The following is a 16,310-nucleotide window of genomic DNA, read 5'->3' on the forward strand; positions in this document are numbered from 1 at the left end:
ACAGAGACGAATTGCTGCAGACTGTGGCCTTGACTTGCAAGGGCTGCAGCAGAAGCACCTGAAGACACTATGGTATTGTATATGCGGTTCCTGTGAATGAATCGTGGGGTTTCATTTCTTCACAGACACACCTGAGGACAGGACAGTTCTTGCATCCTACTAGCTTTCCTGTGTGCTCAAGCCACATATGCTCCACTGAGGGCCAGGAGGGGCCAAGTCTCTTTTACTAAATCTCCCTGGATCCAGAATGTTTTCTGGACTGAGTTGTGATCCCTTTCCAAGGCAGAATATGGAGAAAGGCACTGCAGGAAGACTCCAGGTCCAGCTCAGCTGCAAGATGTTAAAGCAGAGAGGAGGCGCATTGAGGCAGTGCCGCAGCCACCAGCTGCCTCTGCAAAACATGGAGGGGGGCTGCTGCGGCTGAGCCCCTCAAGGGCAGCTTCAGAGGGTGAGGCCCCCACTTCTGGTATGTTGCTTCACCACCGGGCCAAGCAGTTTGCACCTCTCTGTGCATGCTCATCTTCCTGCAGCTGGGTTCCCAGCCTTGTCTGCAGAAGCACTTCTCTTGGGCTAACAGCTTTGAAAGTAACTCATGGGATACCAATGCCTGATTTCTCCCCTTCTCTTTAAATATACTTATTATATGTGCATGTCTTAACCTGGGCAAATCCCTGGTGGCCTTTTACACTGTCCCAGGTATGGTGGAGCCAGCTGGGCTGGTGAGGCAGGGAGCAGAGGAGCTCCCGGCAGGGACTGCCTGGAGTAGAAAATCTTCATACTGCAAACTGCTCCTCTTCATGTGCAGCACCTTGTCAGACTGGGGGCATGCACGGGACGCATGCTGGGAGGGAGCAGAGGGGCGTGCTGTGGGGACTGCCCAGGACAGACTGCAGCAATGGAGGGGATGGTGGGGCACTGGGGGGCCATGGGCTGCAGCCTGCCTGAACTGCATAGGTTGCAGGTGCCATGGGGAGGCGGTGTTTGTCCTGCTGCCACCCCATGGCAACGTGGCCAGAGTCCAGAGCTGCCTTAAAGCCTCTGAGCAGTTGTGGCAGCACAAGACAGGGATAAGCTGATACAAACAGGGGTGCAGGGCTGTTTGCAACAGTAGGATCAGGTCTAAACGCCCTCTAGGTACCGCTGAGAGCATCACACATGCTGAGAGGGGATGAATTTCTCTCAACATAAAGCAAAGCAGTCACGGATCTGCTCTGATTTATGCCAAGCTACCTGCATTCCTCCAGATTTCTCCTGATAGCTGGAAACAACCAGCACCATGATGCATGTTAGTGAGTGCAAGGGCTATTACCATCTGCTTTCATCAAGCAGTAAAACACTCACAAATGTTACATTCTGATTTACAGAAGTGAACTGCAGCGGCTGTACCAGAGACATTATACATTAAAATAACAACAGAAATCAGGCACTACACTTACCTAAAAGAGCTTTCTAAATGGCGTGTATTATTGGGCTTATGTATTATTATTGCTGTTCATAACTAATGGAAATGTAGCATTTTTCACTAATGGAAAAAAACACTACAAAGAGCACTTTGATTGCATTATATTTATTACCCATCTTAGGAACTAAATATGCACTTAACCTGTAATTAAGGTTACACAATAAAAGCTTTGTAACTATTGCAGTTGGAAAGTGTCCTCTCAACATCGCATACTATCATCAGGCAAAAAAATTGCTCTAAGGAATATTTCTTTGAATTATTTTTTTTTCTGCAGGAAAAAAAAGAAGGAAAACAAAAACCTTAAATGCAGCACTGCCTTTTTTCTCCACATCCTTCACAATTACTTGGCAAACACTGAATGCTTAATCAACACTGCATGTGAACAGTAATAAAAAAAAATCTGTGGTGGTCTGAGATTTCTCTCACTGTTGGGGATATGAGGTATGGAACCAAATGGGGAAAAAAATCTGATGGGCAAAAACTGTTTGCAAAGGAAAAATGCAAATATTTTTGCCTGGGAGAGTTACTGACGTTATTAAATTGCTTGATGATTTAATAGTGAATTGATAGTGAAACTTATAGAAAAATGAATTAAAATATAAGAATTATTTTAATATAAGGCAAATGTTTACCCTTGCATATTGCACATTTATCCAGCAACCAATGCTACTATGGAATCCTCTGTACAGCCCTGTACCAAGGGCGAAGGATTGGTCAATAATCACCTACTAGGTACATTTAGGAGCTTAGATAATTAGGTATGAGATTAAAGATAATTTTAAAGTAGTCATACAGATGTCTAAACAGAACTAGTTTATGACGTAAAATACATTGTAAGGAATGTACAGAGGTGTCAGAATTTAGAATTAATAAGAACTGGGGAAAGTCAACTGTAACAACTTGTAGGCCCATGCCAAGAAACAGTGAAACTAGGTAATAGGTAATTCCAGCAGGGGGACATCGTGACCCCCAACTCTTAGGCCACCAACCCATATTACACCCCAGACCCATTTCTAGAATTTCTGGGTTCTACTGTGCAGAATCAGAAATAGGAGGAAAGCATGTTAATGGTTTCTAGGAAAGAGTATGTTTATGTATGACTACTTAATGAATATGTATGAGTAAATACTACACAAGAGGTATGATTTTAGTTCTTGGTGTGTGTTGTTTGTGAGAGCACTCACCTGTGCACCCGGCCGTCAATAAAGAAGTGTCTCCTTATCTGCATCAAGTTGGTGTCGGTAAGTTCCTTTATCCTGCTTTTCAGTAACAGGAGCTGCCCTTTGCATGGCAGTGTATAGCAAAGTGGGTAAGGGTGCTTGGTTTATGATGTATGGAGGGTACTCACAGGCACATAACTGCTAACCTGCCAGTACAACTAGAACAGTCATATTCCTCAAAAAGAGTTATATATTCCTATCTTGTTACTTGCCTAAACAAGTGGTAAGAGTGTTTATCATTTTGTGATATTTGGCAGCAGAGTTTGAGTTTAGGAAAGGTTTATATTTCAGTTTCAAAAAGAGAAAAGACCAAGTGACATAGATAAACCTCAGATTACTTTCAAGTTCTGTGCATCATTTCAAAAAAACTTCTCAAACTCAAAAGCAATAATTTTTTACTTAGGAATAATGACTTTCAAAAACTTAGGCTCAAATATTTAATCAGTGTATTCCATCAGTCTTCTAGTGATGATTCATCTTCTAGGAATATTGAGTTATTTATACAGAAAAACATAAAAAAAAATATTTTCAATTACTTTTTGCCCTTTTGTTTTTAGGATTTTGTCCTGACATCCCAGTGGATTGATTTATTAAATAAGCTTGCAATTTATAAACAACCTAGAACCAGAGCTCGAAGGAATATAGCACCGACTGGAATGTTTTGGGTGTGCTTTGGAGAATGCAGAGTATCATATAGATAAGCTGCATGTGCCACAGGTTTATAGAATCAATATAATCCCTAGTAATCTTGAAAGTGAGTGAAATTCTTCATGACAAAACCATATCCTGATATTATGTGAACTAGTAACAAGGAAAAGTTGGATGTCTGTTGGAAGTGGGACTTTGATGATATTAGCATTTCTCTTTAAATTACCCACTGTGACAGCTGTCGCAGTGTTAATGATGGTTTTGACACTAGTCTAGGTAGGTGCTACTTTTAGACTACCTAAATTTGCTCTGAGAAGAGTTAGCAGAGCAAATGACTGATTCTGCATTAGCATTTCTTACACTTTTTTAATGTTGAAGCCTTACCACTGGACATCAGCAGCAGGAAGGGAGAGCAACCATGTTGTTGCAGCTACAGGCAACATTATTTAACTATTTGCTTGAGACCTTTGAGAGTCTAGTGGTAAAACTGATTACAGGCCACAAGCTGCAGATGTCTCACAGTCACTGTTTAACAGTTTCTTTTGAAGTGTGCACCACTGTGGAACAATTGTGGAAAAATCTGTGACTGAATCTACATTGATGGGTAAGGTCAAAACTGGTGACTTTAGAGGGCAGGATATTACTTACCTCTTAGATGCCACATCTCTTAGATGCCACATCTGATCATGGTCAAAACAGTTATTTCTTCCACTTCTATAATGCAGTCCTTCTCTGAAAACTACTTCTGTTGATGTGTGACTTGCAAGGGATGCAGAGACTCACAAGGACAGACAGCTCAGGGAATATGAGGCAGGACAGAGGATGGTACAGCAGGAATTCGGGAAAATTTGGCCAGAAATTTCTCAGTGTTTTCTGTCATAGCACCATTTCCAGCTAAACTCTTTTTTTTTTTTTTTTTCTCTCCTTAAATGCAACCTTTCCTTTCAATAGAGCACGTATCATACAGCAGGTTTAGTTGTTTAAAAAGCAGCAATAAAGCCCCCACTATATAGCTCCATTTCAGACACCCCTGCTGGTGTCAGAATGTCTCCTGCTTTCTAGCCTGTACATTTATTGAAAAATAATGGCAAATAGTCTCCTTCTTCTGGCCTTCCTCTTAAAGCTCTACCCATGTAGAAATGTTATGGAAATTTAAAAAAAAAAAAAAGCTTTTTTGGCATAAATTAATTGTTATTCTCTTTTTGCCTCAACAGGGAGGTGTTTTCCACTGACCAAAATACAGAATAAACAGGTGATATTTTAGTATAATTATCTGTTAAGCATTAAAACAAAAATTTCTACTAGGCACTGTCTGCCACAGCTGTCAGAACTGACCACAAAAGCCAGCCTCTCAGTTTAACTTCAATCCTACTACTGAACACATAATGTTAACAATCTTGCAGCATGATAACATAAATTTCAAACTCTTTAGATCATATCAGAATAACAGTCACTCTGGCTCCAGTTTAATCTCAGTATTTGTCTAATATTTTTCTTTCAAAGTCCCTAGTGGATATGAAAGCTCCAGCATGCTGTGCACAATAGTAGGACCTGCTTAAAAGAGATAGTATTTCTACAAGGAAGACCACTGAAAAGAAACAAAGGGACATGTAGCTAGTGACCTGATCCAAAGCTTTACAGCGTATCAGAAAATGGATGTCAGTATGCAGATTTTTTAACTCACCATTTTCAGTGCAATCTGCAGATAAGACCATATCTCTGAATCGAATTATAGTCGATGTAGGTAAAGTTCTCTGCAAGAAATTAAAAAAAAAAAAAAAAAGAAAAAAAATAGGAATAATTTATCCCACCTATATTATGAAAATAATATAATTCAAACTGATCATTCTACAAGCATCATATTCAGATTTTAATGTATTAATAATTATGGAAAACCAAAGGTCTGTTTCATCCATAAAACTATAGGGAATTTAAAACTTGCATTTCACTTCATTTAAAAAAAATTACCTGAATAATATTAATTTAAAGAGCAGACTGCAAATTATCATCATTAAATGTTTTCTGAGGAGAACAGAAACCTGGATGACATAACAGATGTAATTGTACTTCATATTAATTAAGTGAGAATTTTCATCAAAATTAATTAGCCTCCTATTGGGTACATAAGGTTAGATAAAGCATGGCTATAAAAACAGATTTTAATGATAATGAACAGAGAGGAATTTTAATGCACTGCACTGTCATTAGTGGTCTGTCCAAGAAGATAAGTGTTTTTCTAGATTATCCTAGATTCACATAACTTGGAGGTAAGATGCTTTTCTTTTCTCCTTTTTGCAACAACTAAAAGAAAAAAATATAGGGACTGTACTTAGTTTTAATCTGTAGTTTAATTATAAGTTCTTTCATTTCACATTTTATGGCAATATTTCTTTTGGGGATGAGCAGCCAGTCACTATGGTATGTCCATTAAGCTAAGTTAAGGAGCAGACAAGTCATCAGATAACTGTAGTGATTTATAAGATCTTCAATTTTGACTTGGCCTTCATTTTCAATGCCCTTCTAGTTTCACTTGGCTACTCTAAAACTCCATCAAAAAGATGAATTGCATAAAAGCCATCATTTGAGGCTGTTAGCCTGCCACTCTGAGCAGTGCAAAAATGGCCTTTTGACATGCCTCTAAGGCTCATTTTGCATACATTATTTGGAAGAGTCGGAGACATGGTGTAAAAATGACATTGTGACAATTCCATATTATTTGTCACATGGTAAGGATCCTACACAGGTGGGTGAATTGGTATTGGATTCCCTTTGACACCATGGCCACAGAAAGTTACAGTCATCCAACTAGTTGACCAAGGGAAGCCAGCAGATATATGGGGTTTGGATTTCAGGAAAGATTTTGATACTGTCTCTCACAGTATCCTTCTGGACAAAATGTCCAGCATACAGCTACAGAACTCCATAATACACTGGGTGACCAACTGGCAGATGAGTCAAGCTCAAAGAATTTTAGTAAATGGAGTAACATCAGGCTGGTGGCCAGTCACCAGTGGGATTCACCAGGGCTCAATTTTAGGTGCTAAAGAGCACCAGTGCTCTATAATGCTTTCATAAACTATCTGGATGCAGTCAAATGTACATTAAGATTGCCAAAGATACTAAACTGCTGGCGGCGCAGGGGTGGGGGCGGCCACCATGCCACTGCCTTGGTGCCATGGCCCACTATGGCACGGAGCAGCGGGTGCGGCCTAACTCTCCCAATTACCACTTCTTCTTTAAGAATGCAGATGGCAAATATATTTCTCCATTTCATGACATACCACTGTCTGCTGGATCTAAAGAGGATAAAGACATTCCAGCAAAGAAGTCAAAGACTACTGGAACTGAGGTCCTGTTTAATATGGCTGTAGAAGTGCCTTGTTGGACGAATGCAAAAATGGAGATTGCCACTGGGGAGCCAATGTATCCCATTAAACAAGATATAAAGAAAAGCAAACTTCAATATGTGGCAAATATCTTTCCTCACAAGGGTTATATATGGCATTACGGTGCTCTTCCATAGACCTGGGAAGATAAAAACCATATAGATAACATTACAGGATGTTGTGGGGATAATGATCCTATTGATGTTTGTGAAATAGGTTCAAGATTAATTCTTCTGGTGAGATTGTTCAGGTGAAGGTCATGGGTCTTTTAGCTCTTGTTGATGAAGGAGACACGGATGGGAAGATAACTGCAATCAGTGTGGATGACCCAGAAGCCCAGAAAATCCATTATATTGATGATGTCAAGAAGCACAAATTGGGGTTATCTTGAGGCTACAGTTGACTGGTTCTGACTATATAAATTCCCTGATGGTAAACCGGAAAATCAGTTTCCTTTAATGGAAAATTTAAAGACAAGGATTCTTTGAGGAGGAGCTGTGGACTCCCTTGAGGGTAGAGATGCCTCACAGAAAGATCTGGATAGACTAGAGAGCTCACAGAGAGATCTGGATAGACTAGAGAGCTGGGCAATGACCCACCATATGAAATTTAACAAGTATGAGTGCCAGATTCTCCACCTGGGATGAGGTAATCCTGCTTATACGTACAAACTGGGTGATGAGAGGCTAGAGAGCAGCCCCACAGAAAGAGATCTGGGGGTTTGTGTTGATGGCAAGTTAAATATGCATCAACAGTGATCTTTATGTGTCACTTACGTGGCCTAATGAGCCGCAAGGAGAGATACCACCTTCTCAAGACAGAGTATTGCCAGTGAGCCTACAAAACCATGTCCATTCCAGTCTGGGGTGTGGACCCTGATCACCTCTTACCTCCCTTGAATTTATTTTCCAATTTTGTGGGAATCTCCAAACTTTCCATCGCAGAAGTATTAAGAATTTGGAAAGACTGTAGGTCACTAGGAAGAAATTTCAAAATTACAAAGGAAGAAAATGGTGAGCCATCAACTAAACTGGTCTATTCAGTCACTTTGCATTTTATTTTCTCTCATTGTCTGTCTGATTATGGCCATTAATCACAAATTCTCAGAAGCAGACTACTTAAACTTCTCTGCAGTTTTGGCCAATCCTTTGGTACAATTCAAATAAATGGGGAGGGGGATCATTTCAACACGTATTCACATATTTTCTAGTATACTAATGCATACATATGATATTTCAAAAATTCAATATATTGAAAGTACAGATAATAGTTTCTTTCATATTTTGATAATTTTAAATTGATAATCAAATTGTTGAAAAATTAATTTGTTTATAAATGAAGAAATATATAGAATAATATACAAAGAGAGGATGTTGTGTTTGTATCTGTAGCCTTTATTATGGACTGTAAGTTACAACTCATGATCTGCCCACCATATTACTTTCTTAGGATGAAATTCTGTCATGTTGCTGAGTAGACAGAGATACTGATATTGTAGTCATTCGGTGCAGCTGTAGGTGAGTTAAAACCCCCTCATACCATAAACCCTGGGAAGCTCTCATCTTCAGTGAGGATACCAGTGAAGACTTGGGGAAAAAAGGAAAGAACAGTGAATTTCTGCAGATTTGATTCCCAGTTCCAGTACCCATTAGCTACAGCCACCATGTGAAGGAGAGAATGCCTCACATAAATATTTCTTTCAAATAGATGAATCTAAAAACTGTGAACTTAAAAAATCCATCCTTAAAAATTCACAGGCAGAGCATGTGGTCATTTGAGCAGAGCATTTTCAACTACAATTGTAAAACAGTCAGTAGTAGTATCTAAGAAAGATTTGACCTGGAAGTACAATGAATCATGAGCCATGGGTCTGTGCTGGGCATTGAGGGATATTCAGCACATTTCTCTGCAGTCAGGTACTGGTGTAACAATGATTAGGAGTAAAAAGAGATATTCACAAGAAGTTGAGGGAACAAGAAATAATTTATTCTACAAAAACTTTAGGCAGACTGTCTAGTTTGCATCCTGGGATTCGATAGGATGGATACCCTATGGAGACATGAGCCATGCAGAGTAACTTTACAGAGCTATTGAAAGGGGGATGTGGGGAGTCTTTTTACTGACAGCTTCAGCAATCCTAACTGAAAATTCTACCATGCTTTTCACTAGCTCTGTCCCATTCTGAAGCTGGAGTGGTTAATGTAGAGCAGAACAGAGGTGGGCATCTCTTCCCATCTCCCACTTGCAGTGGTGGCCCAGTACCTCCACCCACATACCCACTCAGGTCAAAAGAGAGAGAGGGGATATTGTCTCCCTGACATCCCTGAACAGGAATCCTTACTGGTCCAAGGACCACTCTAAAAATTTCCTTTCTCACTGGGTCCTGGCTTTATAACAGTGAATGCCTTTTGCAGGTCTATAAGCAGACTGAGAAGAAGGTTGATACTCCCAAAAGGTATTAATAATAATTAATTAGATGCATGCCTCTACTTTTTTAATATGAAGCCATATAAAGTGTGGTGGCTGAAATTAATTTAAAATTTGATTTTAAAATCTAATAGGCCTCTTTGGTGTATAAGATATTTCTGTCTCCAAATACACATCTAAATCACACATGCATATCTGCACATGCTTATGTGCATACCGGTATATACTATTTATATCACTCATATCAGAGGTTAGGCTAAATGTTCTTAAACACTGAGGCTAAAAGCCCATATGCCTGATTCCTGTGGTTCATTTACATTCCACTTGGAATATAAACAACAAACTAATTTTTCAGGGAGCTTATTTTACTTAAATTTTTGTTTTCTTAGGGAAAAAATAAGAAGTATGATAGTTCTACAGCTAAAATACCCTCCAAGTCAGCTCATATTTGTAGCCATGCCATGTTTATTCACATGAAGTCATGTGGTTCCCTGCAATCAGTCAAAATAAAATTGCTGTAAGAGTAGCACAATCCAGCTCTGAATAATCTGATTGGTTTCATTTGATTTTTGAGGACTTTTTTGTTATTTCTGTCTGTTAAAATGGAATAAAAACATCCTTGTCATTATAGTCAATATACATATAACTATAGGTACTTAGCTTGTTCACATCTGTATTACTACTTCTATGTTAAAAGCTAAGCAAGTGCACAAATTGGTATTTGAAACTATTTTTTGTGGAAAAGAAAACTTCAACCTATACGGAAATTCAGTTTGTCCCTAGAAATCCTAGAAGATCTCAAAGTACATGTAAGAGGAAAATGGTGGTTGCTGGATCAGAGCTTACTGTATCAGAAATACGGATAAAATTTATTTGGATGTCATTTACAGAAATAACAATGAATCATGCCAAATAAGGTTTCTGATAAACTTTATCTTTGTGGAGATTTACAGCCAAAAAATATAATCAAATATATGCTATTGTAGAGTTATAGAGAGAATCAAGAATCTGGAGCGAAACGCTTTATGTCTCCATAGGCAGTTTAAACTCCTAAAAGTGTTTTACACCATTTTGCTTACATGTGTGAAGATCTCTAGCCCTTTTAAAGATTCAGTTCAGACCTTAAGCTCTGGGCCTCCAGAAAAATAAGGTTAACCTGAAGACTGGAGTCCTGACACTTCAAATTATATTGTCTGTGAGTTCAGAGGGCAACTGAGTGCCACTCACTCCACCTTTCTGCCCCACACATCACCCCAACCCCTAGTGCTGAGAAGGGTGAAAATAAAGCAAAGGGTCCAGGAAATCGAGCTAAGGACAGGGAGGGATGATCTCTTCCATTATGGCACAGGCAAAAGACAGACTTCTAAGGGGAAGAAAAACAGAACATAAATTTAATACAGACACTAACAACAATACTACTTAACCGACAGAGTAGGACGGTGAGAAGCATTACCACATCCTGAAAACACCTTCCCCCATCCCTCCCTTCTTCCCAGGCTCAGCTTTGTTCACAATATCTCCACTTAGTACCCCCAGAGTGCAGTGGGCAGGGAATGGGGGGCAGAACTTCTGTTGTTCCTCCACTACTCCAGCACAGCCCCCCTCTCACAGGAGACAGTCCTCCACAAACCAGCTCCAACATGGGTCACTTCCATGGGTGTGTGGGTCATCTCCACCTGTTGCAATCCTCCCAGTACCAAACTACAACAGTAGGGGCTTCTTCCCACAGGGTCCCAGCCTTTTTTGGGCACAGTCACCTGGCGTTGCATGGGGCCCCCCATGGGCCGCAAATTAGTGTCTGCTCCATTGTAGACCCCAATGGGGGGTGGGGGGGGGCAGCCCTGTTATCTCACCACGGGATACAGGAAAGTCTCTGCTCCCCCTTGTCCTCCTTTCTTCCACTGACCTTGGTGTTGTCCTCGCAACTCCTCACAACTCCCACAACTTCTGACAGGTTCCCCTTCTTAAATATGTTATCACAGAGGTGCAGCCACTATCACTAATTTGCCTGGCCTTGGTGCAAAAGTGGGTCCAACTTCAAGCTGGGGGAGCTTTGAGAAGCTTCTCACAGGGAATCCCCTCCCCTGCTACCAAAACCCCCCAACACTCATTCAAACCAGTACAAAAAGTAATTGAGATAAGCCCTAAGCAGGAATAACTTTTCATTATGTGAAATTTACAGGATTTACAGCCAGGGGAAGAAACACTCGTTCCACACTTCCCTTACATACCTTCTCCAATCCTACAGACAGCATAAACTACTAATTCTTCCACCAGGATTTTTTATTCTGAGCTCTGTTGAATCTTCTGGTGTCTTCTAAACCTCTATAGTTACTGCTTATAGTGCTGTCCTTGTTTTAGCTACAAGCAAACATAAAACCACAGAGCCTACTTTCAAAACCTGTTGTCCATTAAAATTGCTTTCCATCCACTGACGGAAACCAATGACTCATTATCAGCTTCCATCTCACTGACAAGTAAATCTAGATGCGTTGACATCTCCACATAAAATATAAAAAAATAATCTAATGCATGGAGCAAGAAACAGAAAGGAAAGCTGCATTTCTATTGAGTTACATGGCTTCATGAAGCTTTTAGAAAAACTGATGGGATGGAATGGAATGGAATGCAATCAATGCAACGTTGCAAAAACTTTTTATTGTCAATGGAGGCAGTCTTGATTAGCTGAATTTAGTGTAGTTCTGTTCCCTGTATTTGCATATCTGTTAGGCACAATCTTTGTTATCAACACTAGAAAATCAACTGTTCTATAAATGCATTATCAATTGTACACTCTATATGTACAATCAATATATGCTTGCATGCGTGACAGAACAAACCTGAGCACTGTACATCACCGTGCTGAGGTTGCCACACAATCTTCAGTGTTCTGCTTAGAAAACAAATCAGCACTCGTTTCATGGCACTAGTTGACGATATTGTGAAGGATAAAAACCCCCCACTCTAGTCGTTGGCACTTTGGGGAAAAAGCTGGGAGAAAAGTCCGTCAATTTGAGGTTTTCTATAGTGTTGTAATGGGGAAAAAGCTGGGAGAAAAGTCAGTCCGTTTGAGGTTTTCTGTAGTGTTGTAATAATAATGTTAGGATATTCTCTGGTGTAAAAAATGCAAGTTCAGACTTAACTCAGTTATATACGTTGTTCAGCAGAGTAAGGTTTTTAGAATCAGACTTTTCATGTACATAGCAAGATGACATAGAAATTAATAGATACTTAAAAAGTCTACGGACAGTAATTAATCTACAAAGGGAGAAGATATCTGTGTAGTAATGGTCAAAGCTGATTTAATAGTTAGTGAACCTTTCTGGATTTTGCCATAAACTTGGCTCCTCAGAACTCCCCTGATCCACATCCTCACATTAGTACCTTATTTCTGATCTACCAACCTCTCCAGCTATGGACTTAAAAAACCTGCTGGCCTTAGCCTGAATCCTTGCTTGCTCATTGCACCAGAGTTGAGCTGCAGAGATGGTTCATGTGTCTTTCCTCGTCCAAAGACAAACGTAGCTACAGCTCTGCCTTGGTTTTATTCTTACCTTACTACCTCCTTCAAGCCTGGGGCACAGAAAGGCAGTTAAACCTTCGGGTACATTCAACATGCCTGTCTGTGCCATAGATCCTCCTTTTCACAGTCATAAGTGCTTCCTTTATCAGGATAAACACAAGCACGTCTCAAAGACCTCATTCTTTTAGTCTTAAACATTGCGAAGTGGTTGCTGTCCATACCAACCTAAACCATAGCCCAGTGATCCCCACAGATACAGCTCCAAACCTAGCATGAACATGAATGTTTATATATGTACTTACTTGTGATTTATGAAAATATTTTCAATTTTGACTTATAATCATGATCTGCAACTGGAAAATGGATAAAAAGTTTTTGGGACAAGAAAATCTTTTCTCTTTCAACCCTTTTTCTAAAAATCTCTTGCCAAATAAGCTATTAAAATACATTTGCTTGGATGAAAAAGTACCATTTAAAACTGAAATCATAGCATTGCAATTAACATTAACAAGAACTTCTGCCAGACAGTAATAGATATTTCAAAGCTGATTCTGCACAAAAGTTACAGTTAGCTCTAACTTTTCCTGTGGATTTCCTTGAAAATGTTTGAGGGGATTGTGGTATAAAACCATGGAAATATTATAAGGAACACACCCAAATGTAGATGTGGTGATTAATATGTTCAAAGAGATACTATTGTATGGTATAAAAAGTTTTCAATGCTGTCTTTCAACAATGCAGGAAGAACTCTTTAAGTTCATACAGGAAAATTTAGATTGCAATCCATCATGCTATATAATATATGATAACATGATAATGGTATTATCAGTCCACTAATTCTGTCAACTTGGGTTCTCATTTCTAGATTTATGATCTATTTATTTGAGCATAATCAAATCCATTTATTTGGGGAAATTGTCTTCATGCAGAAGCAATACTTTGTCATATAATAAATATTTTGGAGTGTGAAATTTTATTACAGAAATACTCATTGCATCTTTGCACATTGTGTAAATCAGAATGCACTGATTTACTCTACAAGGACTGAACAAGATACATTTGTCAGATCCTTTCAGTTTTCCTGACACTTAAGCTCTTTCATCCTGATTAATTTTAAGAATAGGACCTCACTTTGCAGCTCTAATAGGTGATGGAGAGAAAATCACAGCAAATGGGTTCTTGGCAGGTGGCATCATTGTCTCCACAGGCTGTATTTCAAAGTGCCAAACTCAAGGGTGGGTACAGGATTCCACAGGCTGTCTTCAGCCTCCTAGTTGCTTTTCTCAAGTTCTTCTCCCCAGATTGGAGAAGAGATGATGTTTTATGGATATCCACTTACAGTATGCCAAATGAAGAAATTATTCTAATTCTGCTGTTGGTGGACTGGGGAAGTGGGAAGTCTTCAGAAAGGCTATGTCCAGGCAGCCCAGGGCTACAAACTGCTTGCTGAGGAACATCTCTCCCCACTGCCTCCACAAGAATTCTAATTTACCTACATCTAAAGTTAATGTATTTGTTAACAAGTAAATCTCATTGTTAAGGTCTCCCTTAAACACACTGGTAGATTCTACTATAAGCTACAAAAATAATATTCAGAAGTCTTCAAAAGAAAAGAAATAGTCAGGGTAATGTTCTGTTTCATATTGTTGCTATTAGACATAGCAACATAGACAATGTTTTTACAATTAGTACCGGTGGTAAATCCTACCATGGGCCAGCCCACACATATAGTAGTCTTTGAAACTGTACATTTCTCTTCTATATTAGTCCTTCACACATTCTATAAATAAGTGGTGTGAAAGTGTAGGATTATACTTTGAAACTAGATGTAACTATTTCCATTTGAGGAGCCAGATTTCTTTAAGGTACACACCATTACAACTTCACAAGCCACTAACTCCAGAAAGCAGTGTGAAATTGTGTGTGGAGGGATTCTATAATCACTGGTATATAAAAAACAATCACTGAGCTAGCTCCCCAAATTATACTTTACCACACTTGCAAGTCAAAGTTTTCTCACTAACTGGGTAAGGAAAAAGATAGTAGACTACAATGCATATGCACTATAAAATAAGACATCTTTGTAAAAATCCCAAGGCCCATGTAAATTCTGCTATTATGAAGGATCCCTAATGTCATACTTTTTCCTCCCAAATGAGAAGTTTTCCAGTTAAGTCTTGACTAAGTTCAACAAAGGTCAGAGAGAACCTTACACCTTTCTGTCCTATTATAACCTGGTCTCTAAGATTTCTGATAAATTGTAAAACTCTTCTACTGAATAAACTTTTTTTTTTCAATGTCTTTTTTGTGGAATCAAGTGAATCCTTCTTCAGCAAGTCCTCCACTAGCATGGGTGAGTGTCCATGATTAGGTAAAATGGCTGGTTAGGAGCAGATTAAATAAAATTGGATTTACAGTCTATCTGGAACCTTGATAGACTTTAAGTGACAAAAAAAAGGAAATAACCGTATATGAGGTGCATGCTGATAACTCAGACGTGAACCAGCTTTTGCTTAAAGATGTTTCCAGGCAACTAGCTCTTAATCTAAAGAAATATTTGTCATAAAAGTTTTTCACTTACTTTACAACCCAGTTACTTAGGCCTTGGGTAGTAGTGTTAACTTAAAAAGGAACTTAGTAAGATATTTGTGGGTTTTGTTACAGGTTTCCAGTTTGGGGGTGTATGTTTTTTTTTAAGAAACAAAAATATTTTTCTGGTGTGGGTTTTTTTTTTAATAGAGAACCTATTTCTGAAAGCGTTACTTCATGTTTTCCACTGACATTGTGGAAAAAAACCCCCAAAAATTAAAACCCTATGTGAGAGAGAATCTGTGTTAGATTATGCTATGGATCTGCTCTCTGATTCCTTGTTAGAACTTTAGCATGTTTAAGGTCCTTCTTTCCTGTAAGTGCCATCAAACATTACTTGCATTGTGGTACACTATATATGTAATTCAGTAAGATTAACCTGGAATACCTGAATTTATTTTCAAGCATCAAAACAGGATCTTCAGAGATAGTGAGACAATGTTAGATATTTGAATACTGTTCTGATGCTTTGATGGATGTCTGAATTGAAAGAAGATATATGGAAGACAGGTCATATTGCCATATACAGGCACCTGTTCTTGAGTTGCTAAGGGAAAGTATTTAACAGAAGGATTCTCTGCTCTCCTAGTAAATAGTGTTTACATCAATGTTACATAATCCCAGAAATAGAGACCACTGCTTCTGAGGCAGTAACACAGAGGTATGCATCTTTCACTCAGTTTTTCATGCCACCCCCATCAATCTGGTGGCTGGGTGTCTGAGCAATAAACATGGGACTTCTGCTCAAAACAGAAAAAACTTTAACAGTATTCCTCACTGAAAAATCAGTCTGAACTCTGAATCTCGGTTTAGTTTATAGCAATAAAAACAAATGAGTTCTATAAGTATAATAAATTATCCAAACAGACTGTTCATTTCAAACAATGAGGCATTGTTGATTAAGAATTATTTATATGAATTCTTTGATCACAGCAATTAGTAAAAACAAAACTGGCACTAATTACTTCACTTTACATGTCAATGGTTTTCCACGGTAACCTTAAAATAAAACTACTGGGGATATTTGAGGATTTAATGCAGTGTGATTTAGCATT

At 38.9% G+C, this 16,310-nt stretch overlaps 1 pseudogene; it reads left to right on the forward strand.

Annotated features, from left to right (window-relative positions):
- Nucleotides 1–6,505: 6,505 nt before the first annotated feature.
- LOC141973785 (inorganic pyrophosphatase 2, mitochondrial pseudogene) lies at nt 6,506–7,227 on the forward strand (annotated as a pseudogene).
- The last annotated feature ends 9,083 nt before the right edge of the window (nt 7,228–16,310 follow it).

Source organism: Athene noctua, chromosome Z, assembly GCF_965140245.1.
Source record: "Athene noctua chromosome Z, bAthNoc1.hap1.1, whole genome shotgun sequence".
Taxonomy (NCBI): Eukaryota; Metazoa; Chordata; class Aves; order Strigiformes; family Strigidae; genus Athene; species Athene noctua.